This window comes from Trichechus manatus, unplaced genomic scaffold (genome assembly GCF_000243295.1).
Source record: "Trichechus manatus latirostris isolate Lorelei unplaced genomic scaffold, TriManLat1.0 scaffold00101, whole genome shotgun sequence".
In the NCBI taxonomy this organism is placed as follows: domain Eukaryota; kingdom Metazoa; phylum Chordata; class Mammalia; order Sirenia; family Trichechidae; genus Trichechus; species Trichechus manatus.
In genome coordinates this window covers 4,441,233-4,456,727 of record NW_004444037.1, presented here as the reverse complement: position 1 = coordinate 4,456,727, position 15,495 = coordinate 4,441,233, and positions in this window count along the sequence as shown.

Sequence of the window (15,495 nt, the reverse complement as noted above, 5' to 3'; positions counted from 1 at the left end):
GTGCTGTCACAGTATGGGGAGAGCAATTAGGGTCACATAACAACGTATGTATAAATTTTTGTATGAGAGACTAACTTGAATTGTAAACTTTCACTTAAACTACAACAATTAAAAAAAAAAAAGAATTAATTGGGCCTGGATCTTGGAAAGATTCAGTGGGATTTCAATTAAGTATGTCTCAATCTTATCAAACCTAATGTCCATCTTTTTATAAACATAATTTTAATACCCCATTTTATAGATTAAATTGTCCCCCAAAAAGATATGTTGAAGTGCTAATCTCTGTGACTGTAAATGTGACCCTGTTTGAAAATGGGGTTTTGCTTTTGTCATGTTAATGAGGGCATCCAGGAGTAGAGTGGGTCCTAAACTTAATCCTTCTGAGTGGTGTCTTATGAAAAAAGGCAAACAGTAATCGAGGGACACACACAGTGAAATACAGACGCCAAGTAAAGATATAGCTACAAGCAGTCAAGGAACACCAAGAAATGCCCAGGGCTACAGAAATTGAAAGAGACAAGGATTTGCCCTTAGAGCTGACAAAGAGCAAGAGAGCAAGGGAGCAACAGACAGAGAAAAGAGAAAGAAAGAGCACGCACTTAGCCCTCCCAGTGTCCTAAATTCAGACTTCAAGCCTCCAGAACTGTGAGAAAATAAATTTCTGTTCTTTAAAGCTACCCACTTGTTGTACTTTTGTTACAGCAGCCCTAGGAGACTAAGATACCCCTTCATAATTTTGAAATTATATTCATAAATATTATTTACCCACACAGATAGTTTCTAATATAATGCCCCAAACTGAATATGAAGGAGGAAGAATAGGACAGTAATTTATAATAAAATAATACATATTTCAACAAGTAAATGCTTGGACATGACTGCACTAGAAGATGTAATTAAAATAGATGCTTTGCACTTACACACGGGATCAGCGTGAACATCGCAGCTACATATGCAAACTGACACAGGTATGCTTTATTAGCAGGGGCAGAGTATCTGATAAGCAAGGTAAACATGGGCTTACTTGTGCTTACTAATCTGTAGTGAACAATTTCACATGGGTTTACATATTGTTCACTACAAATTGGTAGTAAGTACAAGTAAGCCTGTATTTACCTTGGTTACTGGGTCATCTGCCCTGTCAGGGATTGTAAATTTGAAAAAAGGCTTTGATTCTGTAGGAAGGTGCTGTGGGGTTGGGAGAGAGACAGATGCCAGTCATGCCTAGAAGCAGAATCTTTGATGTGGAGAAAAATGTGAAATTGTTCACTTCAGATTATCTGGTAAGCAAGGTAAGCATTGTGCTACCTTGCCTATTGGATAATCCACCCCTGTTTATTAGGGACTAAAGTACTAGCATGGCTGTTAGTGTCATGATGTTGTAAAATGGTGACTCTTAGTAAAGTGGCAAACAAAGTACAACATTCCCACAGTTAACATGGTTGTATCTTGGGGAGTAATTATAATGATGGTTCATAGATTCTAAAGGGGGAAGCAGGGATGTGAAAGGCTGTGGGTTAGATCAGTGGAGCAGAGGTCACAGTGGAGGAGGAGAATTGTTGGAGTCTGGGGTCCTAGGGGTACTGAACTGGAGAGTGAGGTGCCGGAAATGGCACTATGGGGGAGATTCCATTACTGTAAAAAGATCTAGGGTGTAACCATCAGAGTTGGCAGCTGAGGTAGGGTGAAAGAGGAGAGGAGGTCAAGGAAATGACAGGCCAGGACATGGCAAGGATCAACTACTTGCATATTTTAATAACAAAGAATTATGACAGGAGTAGTGTTAAAGCATAGCAGTAAGCCAGAACCCAAAATTTGTAAGGCATGAGGGGAAATGTCCCATGTGTCTAAAGATGACATCAGCAACGAGGTATAATGGGTGGTAGGATCCCGTGGGTTGAGATTCAAAGTTATGCGGGTTTCCAGAGGAGGGAGGGATAACAGTGTAGAAAAAGCAAATAAGAAGTAGCAAGGACACCTGACCCACCTCTAAACCCTGTTGTACTAGAGGTGTGGAAGAGAAGACAAAGGGGAAGCAAGAAAATGAAGGGAATACTCAGTGAAGAAGTTGGTGAAATAGATGATTTTGCAGAAGATGGACTATGTGTTCCAGAAGCCATAGTGGAAGGGTTTTAGGAGTTAGACAGGGGTGGAAATAGGGTCAGATTAGAGGTTACCTGTGGATGAGGGCCCAAGTGATAAGAGAAACCTGGGAGCCTTGGGCTTTTGTAATGACTGTTGCAAATAGGGATAAAGACATTTTATCCTTATTTGTGGTGAATCTGTATTGTGTCCATTTAAGTCAGCTAGAAATGCATTTCCCAGAATTCCTGCATAGATTTCGGTTATTGTGGATCACAGAAGACATTTTGTGTGGGAGTTGGAAGGCAGAAGTGATGCAGCAGCCACATTCCTTTAATCCAGGATGGTCAGTGCAGGGCACCAGGCACTGTGCCGTTCATCTGCTGGCTCATGTTAGTGTGGATAGCAGCCACTGGCAGCTCCTGCTGGATTGCCTCCTCCAGTTACTCTGACTCCTCTACCTTGATGAAGGTCACCAGCTTCTTCTCCTCCAAGTTCAGGGCTACCAAAACAAAGGACCACAAACTGGGTGGCTTAAAACAACAGGAATATATTGTCTCAGTTTTGAAGGCCAGGAGTCCAAAATCAAGGTGTAAACAGGGCCTTGGTCTCTCTGAAGGCTCTAGGAAAAGATCCTCCCTTGCTTCTTCCTAGCTTCTGGTGGTTCCCCACAATCCTTGCATTCCTTGGCTTGTAGCTGCATCTTTCTGGTCTCTGCTTCATCTTCACATGGCCATCCTTTCTCTGACTATCTCTCTGTCTCTTCTCTTTTTATAAGGACACCACTCATATTGGATTTGGGCTTACTCTGCTCGAGTATGACCTCATGTTATCTTAACTAATAATATCTTCAAGGACCCTATTTCCAAACAAGGTCACTGTCTTAGTTATCTAGTGCTGCTACAACAGAAATACCACAAGTGGATGGCTTTAACAAAGAGAAATTCATTTCTTCACAGTAAAGTGGGCTAAAAGTCCAAATTCAGGGCTTCAGCTCCCTCGGAAGGCTTTCTCTCTCTGTTGACCTTCTCATCAATGTTCCCCTGGACTAGGAGCTTCTCCATGCAGGGACCCCGGGTTCAAAGGACACACTTTGCTCCTGGCACTGCTTTCTTGGTGGTATAAGGTCCCCCGTCTCTCTGCTCACTTCTCCCCCTTTATATCTCAAGAGATTGCCTCAGGATATACAATCCAATCTTGTAGACTGAGTTCTGCCTCACTAATACAGCTGCCGCCCATCCTCCCTCATTAACCTCATAGAGGCAGGATTTACAACATACAGGAAAATCACACAATACCGGAAATCATGGCCCAGCCAAATTGATACGCACATTTTTGGGGGGACATAATTCAATCCATGACAGTCACATTCACAGGTACAGGGGTTAGTATTTCAACATATCTTTTGGGGAGGACACAATTCAACCCATAACAGGGACCATTACAGGTTCTAGTCCTTGTGGGTTCCTGCTAATCCTTCCACATTCCAGCTTGTCCTTGCTCTTCCCCATCTCTTGCTGCCTGCCATGCTTACCTCATGACCCAATATCAGACAGATGCAAACATGAGATACTTATATAGGCTGTTTACCCAGCTCCCACAATTGTATACATCACTCCAAGTTGCTCTGCTTTTCTGACGGAACCCCGACAAATACAGTGGGATTTTACCTGAAGGTGTCCCGGGCAGATAATGGCAAAGAAAGACCATGAGGTTTGTGGGGACCTCTGAGGTTCCATCTTCATTTCTGCTGATGGAAGCGAGGAGGCTAGGGGCAGTGCACTGTTATTGGAACACGAGGGGATCTGGGGTAAGCACGGGCTTCACCCTGGTAAAGTGAGCCTCAAAGACGCGTTCAGGCAGTGACCACTCTCCCTCTCATCTGTTTTTATAAATCCTTGACCAAAGAGTAAACTTCCCTAGATTGGTTCTCCACATCCCTTTCATCCCCATAAGGCTCTGGAACTCCCTGGCCCCTGAATCTCTTCTCAATTCATCCCTTTCTTCCAAACCCACTCCCCCTGATTCTCTACTTCTAATCAGAATTGTCCCTCTTCTTCCCATCTTAACTGAAACCTGGGCATCTTTCCCCCAAAGCCCTCCAAAGTGTTGGCTGTTATTTCTCTACACTCCAATACCTCAGGGCTGCTGATGTGATGGAAGTTCCTCTTCACTTCTCAGTTTCCTCATCTGTAAAATGGGATTGATAATTGTACTCCTCCCACTGGGTGATTGTGGGAATGAAAAGAGCTAAAGCATATCACAGGCTGAATGAGATAGGTTAGCAAGCAGAATGTTTATTAGTGAGTCTTCTTGTGATCTACACCTGTGTAAGGGAGATGAAAGAAGCAGGAGGGGCCAATGGAAGTAGTTGAGCTGGGATGCAGGCCCACTGACACCCGGGCTGATCCTATAGGGAATGGTGGAGCTAGAAAGGTCCTTCAAACTGTTGGGAGTTGGGTTTATTTGGACTGTCCTTTATATCTCCACATCAATCAGTCATTGGAAGTGGGCTGCCCTGGGTAGGGGTATGGCTTTAGGTGAAGCTGCTCTCTGAAGTTAAGGCAATCCCTGAAGGGTTGCCAGCTATCAGTATTCTTAGCAGCTGATGGCTGGCTGTTGTCAGTATTCACTGAAGGAGGATCTGGAAAGCATATATCAATGCATATTAGGTATTTAGCACGTAAAGTAGCACTAGTGGTGCAGTGGTTAAGTGCGCAGCTGCTAATCGAAAGATTGGCAGTTTGAACCCACCAGCTGCTCCGCGGGAGAAAGATGTGGCAATCTGCTTCCATAAAGATTTATAGCCTTGGAAACCCTATGGGGAAGTTTCACTCTGTCCTATAGGGTCTCTATGAGTTGGAATGAACTTGATGGCAATGGGTTTATTTATTTATTTATTTAATTGTGATTAATAATGGTAGCTTAAGGGGACAGAAGCCCTGGTCATGCAACAGTTAAGCACTTGGCTGCTAACCAAAAGTTTGGTGATTTATGAAATAAATGGAAAGATGTTCCCTGTTCATGAATTGGAAGACTTATAATTGTTAAGATGTCCATACTACCCAAAGTGATCTATACATTCAATGCAATCCTGATTAAAATCCAATAGCCTTCATTATAGAAAGAGAAAAACCAATCCTCAACTTATATGGAATGACAAGAGGCCCCAAATATCTAAAGCAATGTTGAAAGACAAGAACAAAGTAGGAGGACTCACACTTCCTGGTTTTAAAACATGCTATACAGCTCCAGTAATCAAAACAGCCTGGTAGTGGTATAACAATAGACACATAGACCAACGGAATAGAATTGAGAGTCCAGAAATAAACCCACATATTTATGGTCAACTGATTTTTGACAAGGGGGCTAAGTCCATTAAAAGGGGAAAGAAGAGTCTCTTCAATAAATGGTGTTGGGAAAATTGGATTTCCACATGCAGAAAAAATGAAATATGACTAATGCTTCACACCATACACAAGCGGCCATCTAAGGGACAACGACTGGTTCTATTCACCTGGACCAACAGAGGAAGGAGAGTCAGGAATCGGAGGAGGCTATGGAATGTGTGGCTAATTGCCTCCATGAACAACTGCCTCTTTTGCCATGAGACCAGAACTGGATACTGCCTGGCTACCATTACTAAACATTTTGATCAAAGATTCCATAGAAGAATCCTGATCAAAAGGGGGGAAAAGCAGAACAGAATTTCAAATTCTCATGGCATCCAGCCTTAGTGAAGCCACGGAAGGTGGATGAATCCCTGAAATTATTGCTCTGAGATAATCTTTAAACCTTAAACCAAAAATATCCCCGAAATCATCTTTAAACCAAACAATAGTTAAGCTTAACTATTAAAAAAAAGTCTGCTTTGAACACTACGCTCTTTTAAGAACTATCTTTATGGGATCAAAGCAACAACAGACTCATAGCGACCCAATAGGACAGGGTAGAACTGCTCCACAGTGTTTCCAAGGAGCCACTGGTGGATTCGCACTGCCGACCTTTTGGTTAGCAGCCATAATTCTTAATCACTGCACCACTAGGGCTCCAAAGTGACAACAGGAACTCAAAAGGTTAGATGGGAACCTTAGAGGGGCAGTGAGTTTATGTTAATGAGAGAGGAACAACTCAGAAAAGGAGGGTGAGAATGGTTGCAGAACTTGAAGAATGCAATCAATGTCACTCAATTGTACATGTGGAAACTGTTGAATTGGCATATGTTTTGCTGTGTATATTCTCAACAACAACAACAAAATAAAATTTAGAAAACAAGAAAAGTTAGGCGGTTTGAACCCACCCAGCAGCTCTGCAGGAGAAAGACATGGCGATCTGCTTCCATAAAGGTTACAGCCAAGAAAATCTATGGGGAAGTTCTACTCTGTCACATGTGGTCACTATGAGTTAGAATCAACTTGAGAGCACTGAACAGCAGTTTAAAGGGACAATGGTTTTAGGTTGAGTTTTGTTATATTTTAAGGTAAGGAATATCATGTCAAACTGGTCCACAAAAAGGGGGAAAAAATAAGACAGAGGAAGACTGGAGATACATAAAGCGAAGATAATTAATGGAGCAAGGTTTTAGAAGAGGTGAGGGGGGGGCGGGAGGAGGGTTGGTGTGTGGAACAAATGCTCATTCATCTGAACAGTCATTTTAGGGTGAGTTCCAGAGGTCCACTAAAAATGCTCGGAGCTCCCTGACAGGGGAACAACTCAACTTTACATCTCCTCTATTGTTTCTATTTGTTTATTCTTATCAAAATAATATAGTAAAATAATAATTCGGGAAATTTTTGCAGTTCAGCTCCCAGAATATACCTAGTCATAATACAGATTTAAAATACACTGGCTTCTTTGCATTGAAAATATTTGGGTTGCTGTTAATTTAGACCCGAGTTGATTAATATATTTTAGAACCACAGTACACAAATGTAGTTTTGTGAATGCCTATGTAATAGAATAAGCTCAATATAAAGTGAACAACTTACTATTCAGTAACACCCAAATGGACACAATTTGTGTCAAGGCTCAGTATTAAAAGAACATGGGAAAGTGGCTGTCAAATTAATGGTGAAGGTGCAGGAAGCTGACTTCTGTGACCATCAGAATCTTACTATCTTCAAAACAATTAAATGGCCTAGCTCTTAAGAGATGTGACATTTACTAGGCATTTGAGAGCGGTTAATTTGGGATGTGTGTCTTTGTATTCTTTTTTAACTTTGTATTATGGAAATTTTTGAACATATACAAAAGAGAGAAGAGTATAATGAACACTCATGTGCTCATCACCCAGTTTTAACAATCTTGTTTCACGTCACTGTTGTTGTTAGGTGCCATCTAGTCAATTCTGACTCATAGCGACCCTATGTACAACAGAACGAAACACTGCCCAGTCCTGCGCCATCCTCACAATCCTTGTTATGCTTGAGCCTATTGTTGCAGCCACTGTACCAATCCATCTCGTTGAAGGTCTTCCTCTTCTTTGCTGACCCTCCACTTTACCAAGCATGATGTCCTTCAGGGACCGATCCCTCCTGATAACATAACAAAGTATGTGAGATGCAGTCTCGCCATCCCTGCTTCTAAGAAGCATTCTAGTTGTACTTCTTCCAAGACAGATTTGTTCATTTCTTTTGGTCCATGGTATATTCAATATTCTTCACCAACACTATAACTCAAATGCATTAATTCTTCTTTGGTCTTCCTTATTCATTGTCCAGCTTTCCAATCCTCCCGAACAAATTATTTTGAAGCAAAGCTCAGATATTATTTTATTTCATCTATGTCTATGTATTTGTATTTTAACTATTGTTTCCAATGGCTACTCTCTGGGATTATTTATCAGTCATCAAAGACATATAATAAGGACAGCAACACGTTTCTCAGTTAAATACTTGAATGAATGAATGAAAGGCTAATATTTATTGAGCACTTACTATGTGCAAGGCTTTGTGCTAAGCACCTTAGACGCACTATCTCAGTTAATCTTCCTAACAATTGTAAACTCTAAGTGTTATTATCACATGCTTCAGATGAGAAAACAGACTTAGAGAGATTAAGGGAACATCCTCAAAGGTAAATGAAATCAAATTATATTGTAAAGGCAGAATAGGAGTGAAGGATGCATGAGACTTGACATTTTCATTGGGTTTAGAATGTAGGCGTTTGTGAATGAAAAATTAAGGATTCTTGTCTGGTTCAAACCTGCTGAGGCTGAGTTGGTGGCATTGTTGACCAAAAATAAAATAAATCCATCAGATCAACATTTACCAATAATAAAATTCATTTTCCAATGTATTTACACCTACTAATCACACTTTAATCAGAAATAGCTTTTGCAGGACTTGGGAACTAGAGTCTAGAAGGTCTCCAAGAGATCAAGCCAGGACTGGCAGGGCTGCCAATCCAACATAATGTTACACTGCTTTCATACAAGATACTTTTTCTTACAGCACCATTCTTTACCAGCTAAATTTCTAGGGTTTATTCATTTGATGAAGAACAGTTACTCATTTCTTGAGAGCTGGTGACTCATGTGGTTCTTGTTTGCATGGCGGAAAGCCAAGAGATGATGGATAGCAGCCACAAGTTGGAATAAGTATTTCTTAACTGGCCCTCTTACTTCTTGCTTAGGAATAAATATCACTTAATATCATCTACATCACATTGAAGCTAGGCTAGACTGATCAAGGAAGGAGTAAGATGAGCCTGGAACATCTTGTTGTGTCAGAAGATAAGGAAAGGCCCACCAAAATGATGGCAGTGTCAAAAGGAATTTGATAACTGTTCTTTTGTTATGTAAGAGGATATTCTTGTTCTTAATAAATTTCACTCTGAAGTATTTTGGGGTATTAAGTATTAGGAGCATGATGTACGTAATCTACTCTCAAATGGCTCGCAAAAAATTTCTAAATTCATATACATATATACACACACATATATGTATATGTGTGTATATATATGTATATGCATGTATGTGTGTGTGTACATATATATATATATATAGAGAGAGAGAATATTATGAAACAAAATGGTAAAAATTGGTGAATCTGGGTAAAGGTATACGGGAGTTCTTTGTACTATTATTGCAACTTTTCTGTATTTTTTAAATTATTTCAAAACAAAAAAGTTCAAAATCTTAAGATGGAGGTCATGTATTTTCTAACTAACCAAGTACAAGGACCTTAACTGACATTTGGGATAAGGGGTCAGGATCTCTGTGGGGGCTCCTTTGAAATCAGAACCCGAGTCAGACTTGGGTTTAGGTCAGTTATTTGGGGGGTGATCTCAGGAAGCAGAAATGAGGCAATGGGGAGAGTGACACACAGAACGAAAAGACAAAGCAGCTGATCTATCACTGTAGGTGCCTGGGGCTCATTCCTGCTGAGGACCTGTGGTAGCCAGCCTCCAAGATGGCCCCCAATGATCCCTGCCTTCTAGTATTCACACTTTTGTGTAGTCTTCTCCCACACTGTACCAACAGTCTGTGATCAATAGCATACAGCAGAAATGACAGTATATAACTTCCAAGATTAGGTCATAAAAGAACACCACAGCTAATTATCCCTCGAGGTCACCTCTTAGCTGAGTAACAGATTGGCTCATAAAATAAAGAATATCATCCTTTGTAATGAGCTTCTTTAAGAAAAATCACCTATAGGAGACCAAATGGTTAAAAATTACTCCAAACCAAAGATGAGACAGTAAGGGAGAACTAGAGAGTACTGGAAATGGTACAACCAGACTGGAAAGAATGAGAATAATGATACATAGTGAAAAATGTAGCCAATATCACTGAATAATCTGTGTAAAAATTGTTAAATCGTAACCTAATTTGCTGTGTAAACTTTCACCTTAAACATAATAAAATATTAATTTAAAAAACAAAAGACAGCAGCTTCTGTGTTGAACGTTGGCTCTCTCTTTTAGACTACTCATTCAGGGGAAGACATTCTGCGAAGAGTCCTATGGAGGGGTCCGCATGGTGAGGTGAAGCCTCCTCCCTTGAAGCCTCCTGCCAGCAGCCACAGGAGTCAGCTTGGAAGTAGATTCTCCAGACCCAGTGAAATCTCAGATGACTGTACCCGTGGCTGGCACCTTGACTGCAGTCCTGTGAACAACTCTGAGCCAGAACCACCAGCTAAGCTGCTCTCTGATTCCCCACAGAAACTGTGAAATAAGAAATGTTTGTTATTTTAAGCTGGTAAATTTGGGGTAGTTTGTTATGCAGCAATGGGTAACTAATGCAGGACCATCTGAAGAACTGTGTTGAATGTACAGTGCTGCCAAAGATTGGGAGGCTGAGGCATATATCCACAAAAGCCCACTCCCACTTTGGTTGAGGGTTTTCTCCTGAAGGCATTGACTTCTCTGTACTTCCAGGCTATACTGGCACACAGGCTGAGCTCCTATGGTGTCAGAGAAAGCCCTAAGGCAGAAAAGCAGAGACTCAGGGTGGGCAAAAGCTGTTTAACATACCTGAAACCAGAGGTGGGCTGAGGGTACGTGAGGTGGGGACACAAATGTGAACGGAGGGTATGTGACGTGGGTATATGTGCTAAAGTATCTAACTATAATACCATCTTTAACTTTGCCAGGACAAGATAGGGGTTTCATTTAACGTGAAGCTCTACTTAGCTTTTCCCTCTTTATTCACTGTGTTAGTCATTCAGTGGAGCCCTGGTGGCTCAGTGGTTAAGAGATCAGCTGCTAACCAATACGTCAGCAGTTTGAATCCACCAGCTGTTCCTTGGAAACCAAATGGGGCAGTTCTACTCTGTCCTATAGGGTTGCTGAGTCGGAATCGACTCACCAGCAAAGGGTTTAATCATTCAAAGTCAGCAAAGTTAATCTCACAGAAACATTAACCCAGGCAGAAGTAGAAATTTTAAGACATTATTTTTCTGTTTAAATCATGATCTCTGTTATTAAAATAAATAATAAAAAAATAAAATAATAAACACCATAAAACGCATCATTCACAGATTACATTGGGAAAATTTTGTTCCATTTCATACGATGTAAAAATGCATATATATTTTTACTGAAATCATATTAATCACAGTTTTACATCCTGCTTTTATCACTAACAACTATATTGAGAACAATTTGCAATGTGAAGTGCTATCACTGTATTTATTCTTTAAATAATATTTTACTGTGTTTTCAGTGAACATTTACTCAGCAAATTAGGTTCCCATTTGACAATTTCTATACAAAATGTTTAGTGACATTAGCTGCATTTTTCACAAAGTGTCAACAACATTCTCTTTAATTGCATTCTGGTTGTTCTGTTTCCAGTGGTCTAGTTTCCCTGTCCCTCCTTATCTTCTCAGCTTTGCTTTAGATAATTGTTGACCTTTTCGTAGGGCTATCACTTTAATAACTAAATCTTGAACACACTATCCAGTGAAAAACAACAATATAATTTTACAGGTTTCAATTACGTGTGTGAATGCTTTTCCTGTGTGAGGAAGTTACCAGTTGGATTTTGAGCAAATTAGGGTGTGACATCATTTATTTAAGCAACACTAAATAAACCCTGGAGTCCCTGGGTGGTACAAACGGTTAACACATGTGGCTGCTAACCAAAGCTTGGAGGTTAGAGTCCACCCAGAGGCACCTCAGAAAAAAGGCTTGGCCATCTAATTCCGATAAAGCAGCCACCGAAGACCCTATGGAGCACAGCTCTACTCTGACACACATGGGGTTGCCATGAGTTGGAATTATGGAAAAAATAAATAAATAAACCCCATGCCCTGACCTTCATGGAGGCACTTCTAAGGGCACACTGAAATAATCTTTCAGTTGTGTTTTTCAATCTATTTTCAAATTTGTCATTCAAATTAGAAAGGAGCTGAGCTAGTGGGTCTGCTTCGTCTCTTGAGCTGCTTTGCTGTGAGTCTGGCCTTGTAGTCGTTACACATTTGCTCCTTGACCAGGTGCTCCCTGATGGCCTGCTTCGTGGGGTAAGCACACATCAGCTCTAACTCAGTTCCCTTGGATTCAGTGCTGGCTTCTGCTAGAAACAATTTTTTGGGAATAAAAATGCATTCCGCTCTTTCGCTAATCTGGAGGAGAGAATAAACACAGGACTGTTTAGTTGTTAGGCACACCAAGGAAATGTACTGCAGGGTTGAACGTGGGTCTGAAAGAGTTAATGTGTCCCATCCCCCCTCCCTCCAAGGGTCTAAACAATCAACCTGGATGCACTGTGTATATGAGGAGCTGCTTACTTGCCTACCCAATCTGGGAACCAGGATAGTGACTGTAAAAGTCATTTGGGTCCATCCCTGTGTGGTGCAAACAGTTAATGCGCTCGCTGCTAACTGAAACGTTGGCAGTTCAAACCCACTCAGAGGCACCTTGAAAGAAAGGCCTGGTGACCTACTTCTGAAAAAATCAGTCACTGAAAACCCTATAGAACATAATTCTATTCTGACACACATGGGCCGCCACGAGTCAGAATCGATTCCATGGCAACTGGTGTGGTATGGTGTTAGTCCTGGCATCCCATCTTACCAATATCTGAAGGGATTTGGCATAAGAACTGTAAAAGGATCAATTAAGAATATGAGCAACAAATGGCATAAGATACCTAATATATTAGGTATAAGATAGGTAATTATACAATAATTTGCAGGTAACATAGAGTGTGGGTCCAATGTTAACGGTTACTCTTCCTTCAGTAGAATATAGTATTCTGTGTCTCTGTTCTGGTCCTAGTCCAGATCTTTCTCTTCTTCCGTTGGGTGAGGTTCTATGCCTCCAACCTCTGTTGTCCACTTCTGTGTTCCAGATGGGTCCATATATGTCAGGCATATAGCTGTGAGCAAGAGTCTGGTCACGTTCTCACATTAGACTTCATTCTCTCTTCAATTGCTCAACATTTCTGTCTCCTACAATGTTCAGAAAGGGTATTTCTCTTGGTTTTGCAATTGCTGTTCCCTTTTAAATTCCTACTGTCCAATGCCAGTGTATCAGGCCCTAACCAAAAAACCCATTGCCATCAAGTTGATTCCAACTCATAATGACCTCATAGGACAGAGTAGAACTGCCCTATCAGGTTTCCAAGGCTATAATCTTTATGGAAGCAGACTGCCTCATCTTTTTCCCGTGGAGTGGCTAGTGGGTTCGCAGCCGAATGCCTAATCACAACCTTCTACAGCAGCGTGGGAGTGAATATAATCCTCTAAGATTTTAACAGTGGAAAAGGGCACATTCTAGGTTGAATGTTGCCAGGAATAAAGTCTCTTCTTATTCAAGTGACTTTTCTTCTATAGTTGTTCCTCTGTTTCAATACAACGCTTCCATTGCAACTCCCTGCTCTGGAGGGTGGAGATTGGTCTTTCAGCGAACAGCTCTGCAGGCCTCTACAGGAAGGCTCTGACTATGTGAGTTTCAAAACTTCCTGTAGTATTTTATAGCCTTGAATATTCTTATTTTAAGTTGTTTGAAAGCTTATGTGAATCTCAAAAAGTGAGAAGTCTAAGAATTTACACTTAGAAAAATCTGTAAGATTTAAGTTAATACAGAATGAATCCTGAATATAAAATATGACATGGAAAATGACAAATGAAGAAAAGTATTTCTTCTGAAAAAAGCAGTAAGATCAAATAAAATTTGAACGAAAAAAAATTTTTACTTTTAGTTCTATTTAAAATGTTTCAATAATTCTGAATCTGATATTTTTTATTATTTGGATTTCTACGTTGTGGGATGCTGCTGGGAACATGGTGTCTTATCTGCAAGCTCCTGAGCGCTGACCAAATGGACATAGCATATGACTTGTATAAGAATGACTCAGAGACCACTTCAGGAAGAGGACAGGCTCTTACCAGGCACAAATTAAGATCACAGGACTTGTCCAGTGTTTCCACCAAGCCCTAAAGTTGTAAAGGAACCCAAGTCACTAAAAATCAAAACTACTCTTTATAAATTAATCAAGAGACAAGCAAAATCAAATCAGAAACATGGATTTTTGGTAAACTTTACTGTAGCAAGTAGCATATACATGATTCTCCAGGAGTCAAATAAAATGGTAATCTAAACTATATTTACAGCATTCTAAAATCCAAAAAAAGCTGAGAATCAAATATTCACAACGGAATGATCCACACCACCATTAATACAGTACTTAACAAATCCAAGGCAGATAATAATTCATTCTTGATAAGCTTTAGGAAATTCCTCCTAACGGCAAAAATGAGTGATTGTGGGATAGCCAGACTTGAGTTGGGACTTGGAGGACAGAAAAGTCCTTGCTAAGGAGGGCGGACGATCTGTGTTAATTCCCATTTACTTAGTAACCAATAGGCACAAGTCTTATTTACCACCCATATGAGACTGTCATTGATTAGCTCATGAGACAAATTTTTACACATTTCTCTTAAGTTATGGAACCCTGAACTGGACAGTTTACCAGTAATCATCTGATCTAAGCTGAACTTTCACACCCATACAGGAATTAAGCAGGCCCCTCAAGCCATTTTCAGGAGCCAGTAGACCTCAGACCCAGAAGCTTGATACACCTAATGCCTCTGCATCAAACACAGGTGGAGGGAAAACTGAACTTTTCAAAGTGTGTACTAGCCTAATATATCTATTATTAATAAAAATATTTTTGACCTTTTTTCAACAATCTAAAATTTATTTAAAAATATTTCTTCTGACCAAATATAGGGTCCAGCAAAAAGAAAAGTGTATTAATAATTGATTAGCTCTCTTCCACATAAAATATTCCAGTTTTCTGGTGATATATGCATATATCTGAATTTGTTCAGTGGCATTTTATACTATCTGTGTCTATGATGAGGAAACCCTGGTGGTGCAGTGGTTAAGAGTTCAGCTGCTAACCAAGAGGTCAACAGTTCAAATCCACCAGGTGCTCCTTGGAAACCCCACGGGGCAGTTCTGCTTTGTCCTATAGGGTTGCTATGAGTCAGAATCGACTTGATGGCAATGAGTTTAGTTTGGGTTTTTTGGTGCCTTGATGGATCTTGTTCTTATTTAAGATTATGTACATCATTCCATCTTATTTGTTTCCATATTCTTATCCTTTGTCTCTTTGTTGAAAAACAGTGGTGTTGTTACAAGAGTAGCAGTTTTGGAATCAGATCAACTTTACTTTCAATCTTGATTCTTTTAACTTATTATCTAAGGAATCCTGGACTGAGTCCTTCACTTCATAAAGCCCAGTTTTTTCTTTCTTTTGTTTTGTTTTTTTAATTTGTAAAATGGGGATTGTAATTAACTTACAGAGTCACTGTAAAGATCAAATGAGAAAACGTAACAAAGCCCCAGTGCAGTGTCTGTATATTAGGTAATTAATAAATGTGAAAGTCCTCCTTTTGTATGAGTTAGCACAGACATGCTCAACCTAAAATTAACAGTTGTCTAGGCTTTGAGGGCACA